The sequence below is a fragment of the Portunus trituberculatus genome, chromosome 10, assembly GCF_017591435.1.
Source record: "Portunus trituberculatus isolate SZX2019 chromosome 10, ASM1759143v1, whole genome shotgun sequence".
NCBI lineage: Eukaryota > Metazoa > Arthropoda > Malacostraca > Decapoda > Portunidae > Portunus > Portunus trituberculatus.
Window position 1 is genome coordinate 13,969,389 of NC_059264.1, and position 10,000 is coordinate 13,979,388.

The window sequence follows — 10,000 nt, forward strand, 5'->3', positions numbered from 1 at the left end:
ATAAAATGAGTAAATAAATAAGTAAAATAAAATTATACTTTTTTTCACTTTTGATTGGCAGGAAGCGTTGGCAAGTATACCATGCTGATCCTCTTACTGCTGCATTCAGGGAGGCAGTCATCATAATGTATGAATGGAAATCGTGGGACAAGCCCGACCTGGTCATCCCAAAATTCACTCTTGATTATGGCTTTTATATAGCGACGTACACGATGACTATGTGGGGTGAGTGTCATGCGCATTTTGGTTGAATTTCTATATTTTTCTATTATCATTATTATTATTATTATTATTATTATTATTATTATTATTATTATTATTATTATTATTCCCATAATTATTAAGCTATCTACATATACACTTACATGAGGTCAGTGTTGAGATTGATATTAGATACTGGTGGAAGTTTTTTACTTTCAATTAGTGTAAAATGTTATCACTGCTTAAATGTGTTAGGTATAGAAAATAAAAATGTTGAAGCAAATTTGAGAATGATAATTCTTTAGTAAGGCCATGAAATATGAGTGACGAATGCAAGATCAGGGAGAGGATAGGTCTGGCGAAGATAAAGTGCATGAAAAAAAAAAAAAATAAATAATAGACATGAAATGGTTGGATGGGTTTAATTTAACATAATCAAAGAAATATATGGAAATCTGTAGTTTTACGGAGTACTGAGATAATACTGTTACAGAGAAAAAATTTCCAACGGAATTAGGAAATGTGGATATTTGATAGAGAATGACAGCGACCAAGAAGGGAATGGAGAAATGGAGTTAAGTATGCATTGTATCACAGAGACCTAACACTATTGCAGGTCAAACGTAGGCATGAAAGTTTTTTGGTTTATCATCTCAGACTCTTTATTTAAATAATATTTTTTCCCAATAATCAGTTGTGTTTTTTTTTCCCCAGGCTTTTGTGATACAACTTTCTTATAAAAACAATACTGATATTTATATTGTTCCAATAAGTACTTGATATCAGCTTATTAAGTCTGAATAATAATTTTCTACACTGTGTCTTCTCATTAGTCAGGGTCGGATGATCCCTCCAAACAAGAATTTTTTTCTGGAACTGTCATTATCAGCGGATGTCCTTCCTAACTTCAGATCATACATTTATGATACTACTCTGCCTTAGCTATTACAACCTGTTTCATAATTTGTCACCCTAATACCTTTTGTCTCTACATATCTGCAATCCATCAACAGGAGAGGACCCAAACTCCTATTGCGATTGTCAGATTCACCAGATATAATATTTAAGAAAAAAAGTTGGACTACTACATATCGTATATTTTTGGATATTCTGTTATCATATAACAATATATTGGAATAGCTTAAATATTAAAAAAAGAAAGAAAAGTATCTATAGCATAAACGCTTTAATAATAAAATTAAGGTTATCGTGGTGTTCCTTTTTTCATAACATCTTTATTTCTGGGACAAAAATTACTTAGTTCCTCAATTAATGACTCAAAGTTAACATTTTTTGTTTGTTCTTTTCTAGGCTAGGAAGTAGACTACAAGAAACCATGAAAGTATGAAGCCCCGTAAATGAGTTTATTTCAATAATTTACAAATCAGTCTGATGATATTGTCTATATCCTATGGAACCGCTCTTCTGCGTAGATGTTTTCGGCGTCACAGAGACCTAACTATGTTGGCTAATGACAGTGCCCATCCTGACGAGTTAGTTTTTAATCTAAAGGAAAAACTGAGTTTAGGAACACGATGATGAATGCAATACAGCTACGACACCCTCTGACTATTAAGAAAACCAAACAAAAATTGCTTACACTTTCCTTGTGATGCATTAACCTATGCAGAGGTGCTTTAAGGTTGTGTGCTGTATTAACATCATCTAAAAAATAAAGCTTAGTACACCAGGTGACTATATTTTGTTATATATAATGCTAGTCGAACAAACTCGAGTAATTATAAAGAAATATAATTAAAAAAAAAAAAAAAAAAACATACTGAAAGGAGTAAATCAATAGATAAAATCGTAATAAAGTGTTTAGAGAAGACTGCTCTGTACCAGGAGACGATGCTGACCATTTGAATTAAAGCAGCGGGCGAACACTGAAAACTTAACAGTTTGCGTCTTCTTTTATTGTTTGGCTATACAATAAATAATCCTATATTGATAAATTAGTCATTTTCCCTGAGGACTATAAGAATTTAAGCGTAAAATAAAGTCGAGCAGTTTCAAGGTAAACTTTAAAAAATAGTACCTAATTATGATATGAATAAATAAAAAATATACAATATGCACCTTTGTTCTCCGCACACACCAGATGAATCCTCCTTATATTGTGTTTCTGTGTTAGTTTCATGATTGCATTCATTATTCATTCTTATATTTACAGATCCTGATGTCTTGCCAGACCATCTACCATTACAGAGAATAGCAGTCACATTATTTGAGATCACCCCATCACCTCTCATTGCTATTCTCATGCCGGGTTCAGTGTCAAAAGTTGCTCGTGGACTGACCCAAGAAATTTCCCTCAAACCTTGTGAACTCTCCATAGACCCAGACCTCCCCGAGGATAAGGTGAATTAAATTTCGTCGTTTTGTGTTTTTTTCATCAATATTGAAGTTGGGTACTATATTACATAAATGTGATGTTACTCATCATGGATTAGATCATAATATTTATCTGAGTTACTGAATGAAATATCTTTTTTCTAAAAAAAAAAAAAGCAGTTGGGCATATAATAATCTTTTTTAGGAAATCATATCTACTTTTTTTAGGAAATCTTATAAGTTTTTCGTATCAGTGAAATTGACGGCTTTCTCCAGAAATTGATAAAAAAAAAAAAAAAAAATTGATTAAAAAAATCTTGGAGATGGGATTGAACAGGTTTTCAAATACAGTAACTGGTGAATGGAAAGAACCCAGTAATCGGGTCAATATGGAGCTTTAAAGTATTACCCATATAATGGATAAGGATGGTAGGTGGATATACTGTAAGTAGGTATCTTCATACACGTGTAAGTATGATGGTCTCTTGTAGCTTCTTTCACTGTCTTATGTTATCATCTCTATATCAATATAAAGTTTCTTTTTACATTTCTGGAAGTGTTCATTTATACTTTGATTAAATAGTAGGATTATTGATAATGATAATACGCAACTCTTGATAATTAGGTATCGTGTAATACATGTAAAGGTACATTTTTTTTTTTTCATTATTCTCTGTATACGTTTAAGTGTTTCTGTACCTTATCAATTTGTCATTCTTTCATCTAACTCAGTTCCTGTTCTGTTATATCATCAACTGAAACCTTAATTCACAATTTAATCACTGCACTTTTTTTTTTGTCCAACTACAGCTTACTCGTATTTCTAGGACATTCTAATTTGTTAATTGATGTTTTTTTCCTTTTACAATATTGTTAACATTCTGTTGGAAGTTCTAGGCATTTTCAAAGTGTTTTATAATTGCAGTGATAGGCATAATTAAGATTTTTCAACCCCTCCCACCAAAAAAAAAATAAAGTTTAAGAACTTAATGTTGTGGATATATTCAATGAAATTCAAAACATTTAAAAATATGAGCCTAAAAGTGCTTTGCCTTTTTTTCTTTGTCTCACATTTTTTTTTTTCATTATTCTCTGTATACGTTTAAGTGTTTCTGTACCTTATCAATTTGTCATTCTTTCATCTAACTCAGTCCCTGTTCTGTTATATCATCAACTGAAACCTTAATTCACAATTTAATCACTGCACTTTTTTTTTTGTCCAACTACAGCTTACTCGTATTTCTAGGACATTCTAATTTGTTAATTGATGTTTTTTTTCCTTTTACAATATTGTTAACATTCTGTTGGAAGTTCTAGGCATTTTCAAAGTGTTTTATAATTGCAGTGATAGGCATAATTAAGATTTTTCAACCCTCCCCCAAAAAAAAATAAAGTTTAAGAACTTAATGTTGTGGATATATTCAATGAAATTCAAAACATTTAAAAATATGAGCCTAAAAGTGCTTTGCCTTTGTCTCACATTTTCTCGGCAACGAGAAGAAAATGCTACACATTTCTAATAAGATATCTATTGTCCCTTTGTCATACATCCCGGGACATTTTTCTTCTGCAAATTTGTTATTTTTCTTACCTTGCTCTAGAATTTCACCATAACATGGAGCTGCAGGAAGGTTGGAGAAGACTGGCCTGATCCGGTTTCAGATCCCACTTCTATCTGGGAGACAGGGACAGGCGGTGGCTGCTTTGGTAATGGTCCAGGTGAGAAAGTTTATATTTAGAGTGCACTCTGCCATTGATTATACAAAGATTTGTGATTGTTGACAATCATAAATAAAAATAAATCATATATGCATAAAACTCTATCTTATAGTAATTTAGGTTTCCATGCTGATTGTAGAGGATGAATTATTAGGTATTTGCATATTAGTGTGCACATGATCTTATATTGGATGGCATTTTTAAAACATGCATAAGTATATACATATAAACATATTTTTACACACAGTAGAATAAGAAGTAAATATAACGACAAAAAAAGAGAGAAAAAAAAAGTTTTGAGTAAGTGAAACGTCCAGCAGGAGCGTGGCCCTCTCACTCCCTATTCCCCTTGCCTCCTTTAACATGGCATGCTATGGCTTAATCCATGGTGGCGTGGACCTTCTCTCTCAAGCATAAGCATTGGCAGTAACGAGTGAGATATAGAACGTAAACGTGGTGATAAATGAGTCAAGGCAAAGGTGTACATAGGGATTTTTTTTTTTCCCATATGTTTCAAGATGGAGGCTTGCAGCATAACACCTCTGCGAGCCACCAATGAGATAGCAAAGGTCCGTGTCACCCACTCCAAAGGGAGGGTGACGAATCTATCAGACAGACAGACAGACAGCATAACACCTATATTATTATCATTATTGTTGCTATTATTATTATTATTATTAATATTATTATCATTATTATTATTATTATTATTATTATTATTACTACTACTATTATTATTATTACTATTATTATTATTATTATTATTACTATTACTATTATTATTATTGTTATTATTATTATTATTATTATCAGTATTAATATGATCAATATTATAATTTATGATATTGCCATTATTATTATTTTTTTTAACCCTTAAGGGTGGATAGGCTGGGTGGCGCCTATCCTAGTTGATGCAACGTAGAGGCCATGTGGCTTCTATCCTACCATAAACAGCAATGTGCCACTGAGTAGTGTCACTCAGTGGCGTTATATGTGTCTAGCACAGCAGATAACACTAAGTAGTCCAGTATGGTCCACCTTTAACACACTTTTAACGTACAACTGTGCATTGCTACAGGGCAAAATACAGGACACAGAGGCAGAGACGAACGAGAGATGCGACGGTTCGTTCTCTACGAAGCCAGCCAGCAGCAAATTCTGCTGGGGTCACACTAGTTTTTTTTTTTTTTTCTACGACGTCCCCGACGGTCGTAGGACTGTCGCCGGCAGCAATGACGTTATTTTAACGGCTTTTGACCTGTTGTAAGATGTCGTAAGATGTCATAAGATGTCCTTGTTGTCACACGACATTGTAGAAGAATTACGACAATCGAGCGCTGCATTCGACTGTAGGGAAAAGGGTCACGACAAGCAAAACCATACGTACGATGACGTTATAGAGAGATACGATGTCGTACGTGCTGTTAACGACATTGTTCGACATCGAACGACTCAAAAAATCGTTAAAATACTGAGTTACGACTGGTCTTTGAACATACGGTTGGGAGTAACGTACGAGAACGTTGTCGCAAGAATCGTCCTTACCAGTGTGACAGCTCGTGTGTTGTCACCGGAAAAAAAAAAAAATAAACAAATAAATAAATGCCCCAGTTTACCCACCGAAAACCATGGGGGCAGAAGAAGGGTATGATAGATATGATATCTCATCGTCGTCACAAGATCTCTTTGGAACATCCTTGGACATCGCAGGCCTATTGAATATGAGTATGGAGGGGCCGCCTCCGACACCAGGAGTGAACATACGCCTTCAGACCCCCACGACGGTGGACATCCTTCGTTTTGCGTGTCCTTCTTGCACTGAAATGCTCCCAATCATTACGACAGTCGTATGCAATCGCAGAAAACTGGTCTTTACGACCGGCCGGGGGCGTTGTAGTAAAAAAAAATGCTGTAGTGTGACCCCAACATATAAGGCACTGGTTCTTAACCTGGGGTACCTGTACCTGTACGAAACCTTAAACCTAGGCGTATGAGACATGGTAGCCAGTGCAATGGTACCGTATATTTACCATGAGAAAGCAAAACATATGTTTTCTTTTTTTTTTCTCCTACTATAATTCTCTTTTTTTTTTTTTTTAAGTTAGTGATGTAAACAATTTTCTTACGTTTTCTATGGTTTCATACACGTTTTCTTGAGATCTCGTACAGTTTGTGTTAGCGCTTAGTCACTTTTGTTCTGGGTTGTCACTCAGAATGAGAGGAGCCAGTGAGTACAGCTCACGTGACATAAAAACGTATTGCACGTGCACTGTGCTGTGAGTAGCTGAGTAGATGTTTGTATAGTATTTATATTGGATGGGGTACGAGAAATCTTTTAGATATCAAGGGGTACCGGCACTGAAAAAGGTTAAGAACCACTGATATATGGGAACGAACGCCACACCAGTCCGGCGAGTGCGGGAAATACCCCTCCCACAAAACAATGCATACAGGCATGTCTGTAAATAAATAAATAGATAAATAAATATATATATATATATATATATATATATATATATATATATATATATATATATATATATATATATATATATATATATATATATATATATATATATATATATATATATATATATCATCTTTCGGGTTCCGAATGATGAGGTCTACTACTGATGCTCTTTTATCCCTGGAGTCTTCTATTTGTGAGGCCTTCGCTAATCACCACCATCAGGTAATTTTTTTACCTGGAGAAGGTCTACGACACAGCTTGGTGTCATGGTATTTTACGTTCCTTGTTTAATTTTGGCCTCCGTGGCCACCTTCCTATTTTTATTCAGCAGTTTTTTATCCAGACGTCTTTTACGGGTTCGAGTGGGGAGTGTTCTCTCCGAGGCTAGTGCTCTAAATGACGGTGTCCCACAGGGAAGTATTCTTAGTGTTACGCTATTCGCAGTCGCCATTAATGGTGTTATAGATACTCTACCGGATGGCGTTCACAGCTCCTTATATGTTGATGATTTATGTATTTCTTTTGCTGCTGCTAGGATGTCACTGATTGAGCGCAAGCTCCAACTGCCAATCAATAGGGTGTCCGGTTGGGCCAACATGAATGGTTTTCGATTCTCCACCTCGAAGACCGTAGCCGTGCATTTTGTCCCAACCGTGGTGTCCATCCAGATCCTGATTTATACTTAGCCAAGAAACGCCTCTCATGTGTGGAGGCGACTCGATATCTTGGCCTTGTGTTTGACAACCGTCTCACCTGGGTTCCCCATTTGCGTTCTCTTAAGGCGTCTTGTCGGCAGACATTATCCCTTCTTCGGGTTTTAAGTCACACCTCTTGGGGTGCGGACAGGGATACTTTGCTGCTTCTTCACCGTACACTTATACTTCCCAAGCTGGAATACGGCTGTGAGATATACTCCTCTGCAACGGATGCACGGCTACGCGTGCTTGACTCCGTGCATCATGCTGGGGTCCGCTTGGCTACGGGTGCATTTCGGACATCTCCAATTCCTAGCCTACTAGTGGATGCTAGTTTCTGGCCGCTCGACCTCCGGCGCCAGTCTTCGATGCTCCGGTGTTGGTTTCGTACCTACCGTCTTCCTGATTCGGTCGATTGTGTGTCAGTATTGCGGGACTCGCGTTCGCAGGCGTATGTCACTCGACCGAGTCTCCTAAACTTTTTGGCCTTCGTGTCACAAATCTCATTACGGAGTTATCTATCGCCCCCACTCCTATCTATTCTTTCCGTCTCCCACGAGTTGGTCATTGGCGGCTTCCTGTTGTCTCAATATGCCCTCCTGCAATGGATGGTAAGAAGGATTTCCCACCAGCTCTGTCCCACACACAGTTTTTAGAACACTTTTCTACCCATTCTGATGACATCTCTGTTTTTACTGATGGTTCTAAATCCGATGCAGGCGTTGGGTTTAGCGTGGTTTTCCCCTCCTTTTACCGGTCTGGCAGCCTTCCTTCAGTGGCATCCGTCTTTACTGCGGAGCTGTCTGCCATAGTCCTTGCTTTACAGATCCTCCATTATTTCCCTTAACCCATTAGTTTTATCAGCCTTAGAGTGGCTATATCTTCTTACCAACAGAGGATATCGTGTTGGATTCTGCTGGGTCCCTGGTCACGTTGGTGTTCCCGGGAATGAACACGCAGACCACCTTGCTAAAGAGGCAGCAAGTCGCACTCCACCCTCTGCCCCTGTCCCATTTAGAGATGTATTCTAGTACATTCGTTTGGTGATTGTTGCAAGATGGCACAGGAGGTGGCTAACGGGGTCGCAACCTCGAAAATGGGAGAGATCACTACTTCCGTTCCCTGACTGGACATACACCCATGTCCGCGATCGCCGTACACAGACTTTATTGGCGCGACTTCGAATAGGTAACACCTATCTTACACAAAAGTATCTCTTGACCAGGGACCCTCAACCTTACTGTGATGACTGCTTGGTGCCACTCACTGTACGGCACCTGCTAGTAGAGTGCTCTAGTTTAATCGGGTTACGACACCGCTACCTCTACCTTTGTCGAGGTAGAGATAGCGGTGTCTATTACGTATCTAAGGTCCTTGGACCAGCTTGTCTGGCCCCTGGCCATGACGTTTTTAGATTTTTGGGAGAAGCTGGCCTCCTCTCAAATTTGTGAATTTTATTTCTTTTTATTATGTATTTTAATGTTTTATTTAATTTTATTTTTTAGTTACTTTTAATCATATTGTTTTTAACTGCTTTTAGTTTTCATAAACTATAGTTTTAATTCAAATATCTTTGCGGCGCCATATGACCCTAGTTGTTCCGCCTTCTGTCACAGTTCACCAGTTTTACTTTCTTACTATATCCACTAACGGATGGCATATCCAATATGCTCCTTGTATATTCAAGATTTTCACATTATCCATATGTTTTATTGTTCCTACATCTCTTCCAATTTCCGAGTTCCCTGCTTTTCCATCATAATTAGTCCTTTACTGCTTTTCCTCAGCCAGGCCCTTGAAGTTCACATCATCTTCCCACTTCTCAGTATATATACTTTTAATTGTAGGATAAACGTTTACGTTTTGCTGGCAGTGTGGTGTACGTAGAATCCATGGCTGCAACGTCAGTACGTTTAAACCGCGTTTTTGCCGTCATCTTGTTTTAAATTGAAGTCAACTTGAGATTGTCAGGCTCGTTAAAACGCTCCCATAAGTTGCCAGGACTCTTCTAATATTCTAGAATACTATTAAGACAGTTTAAGTGACGCTAATATATGGGAAACAAAAAAAAATAAATAAAATAAATATTAAATTAATTAAAAAATATATAATGAGATACATCTTAAGCCTTCATTATTCGATATCTTAAGCCTTCAATATTCGATAATTAAAGTCACTGAGCAAAGTATTTGAATGGCAGCCGCTTTTGGCGGGCCGTGTCGGGTGGTACACCATCTCTTCAACCACATTATTTATAAAAAGTGTCATGGGCAAGTGGAATGTTTCCCACTACACCAGTAAGGCATTCTACTTTCAATATTGCGAAAATATACTTTTTATGAAGTGTATAAGCACAGAAACACAATATGTGAGTATCTGACGTAATGATTTGAATTTGTGGTCATATCAATAGTGATTGGGAGCGCCTTGAGCCGGAGGCAAGAAGGCTGCAAGTTGTGACGTCGCAATGATGTCCGAAGACTTGACCACAAAAACGCAGCAGTACCCAACCGCCCTCCCATCTCTCTCTCTCTCTCTCTCTCTCTCTCTCTCTCTCTCTCTCTCTCTCCAAACTAAATGG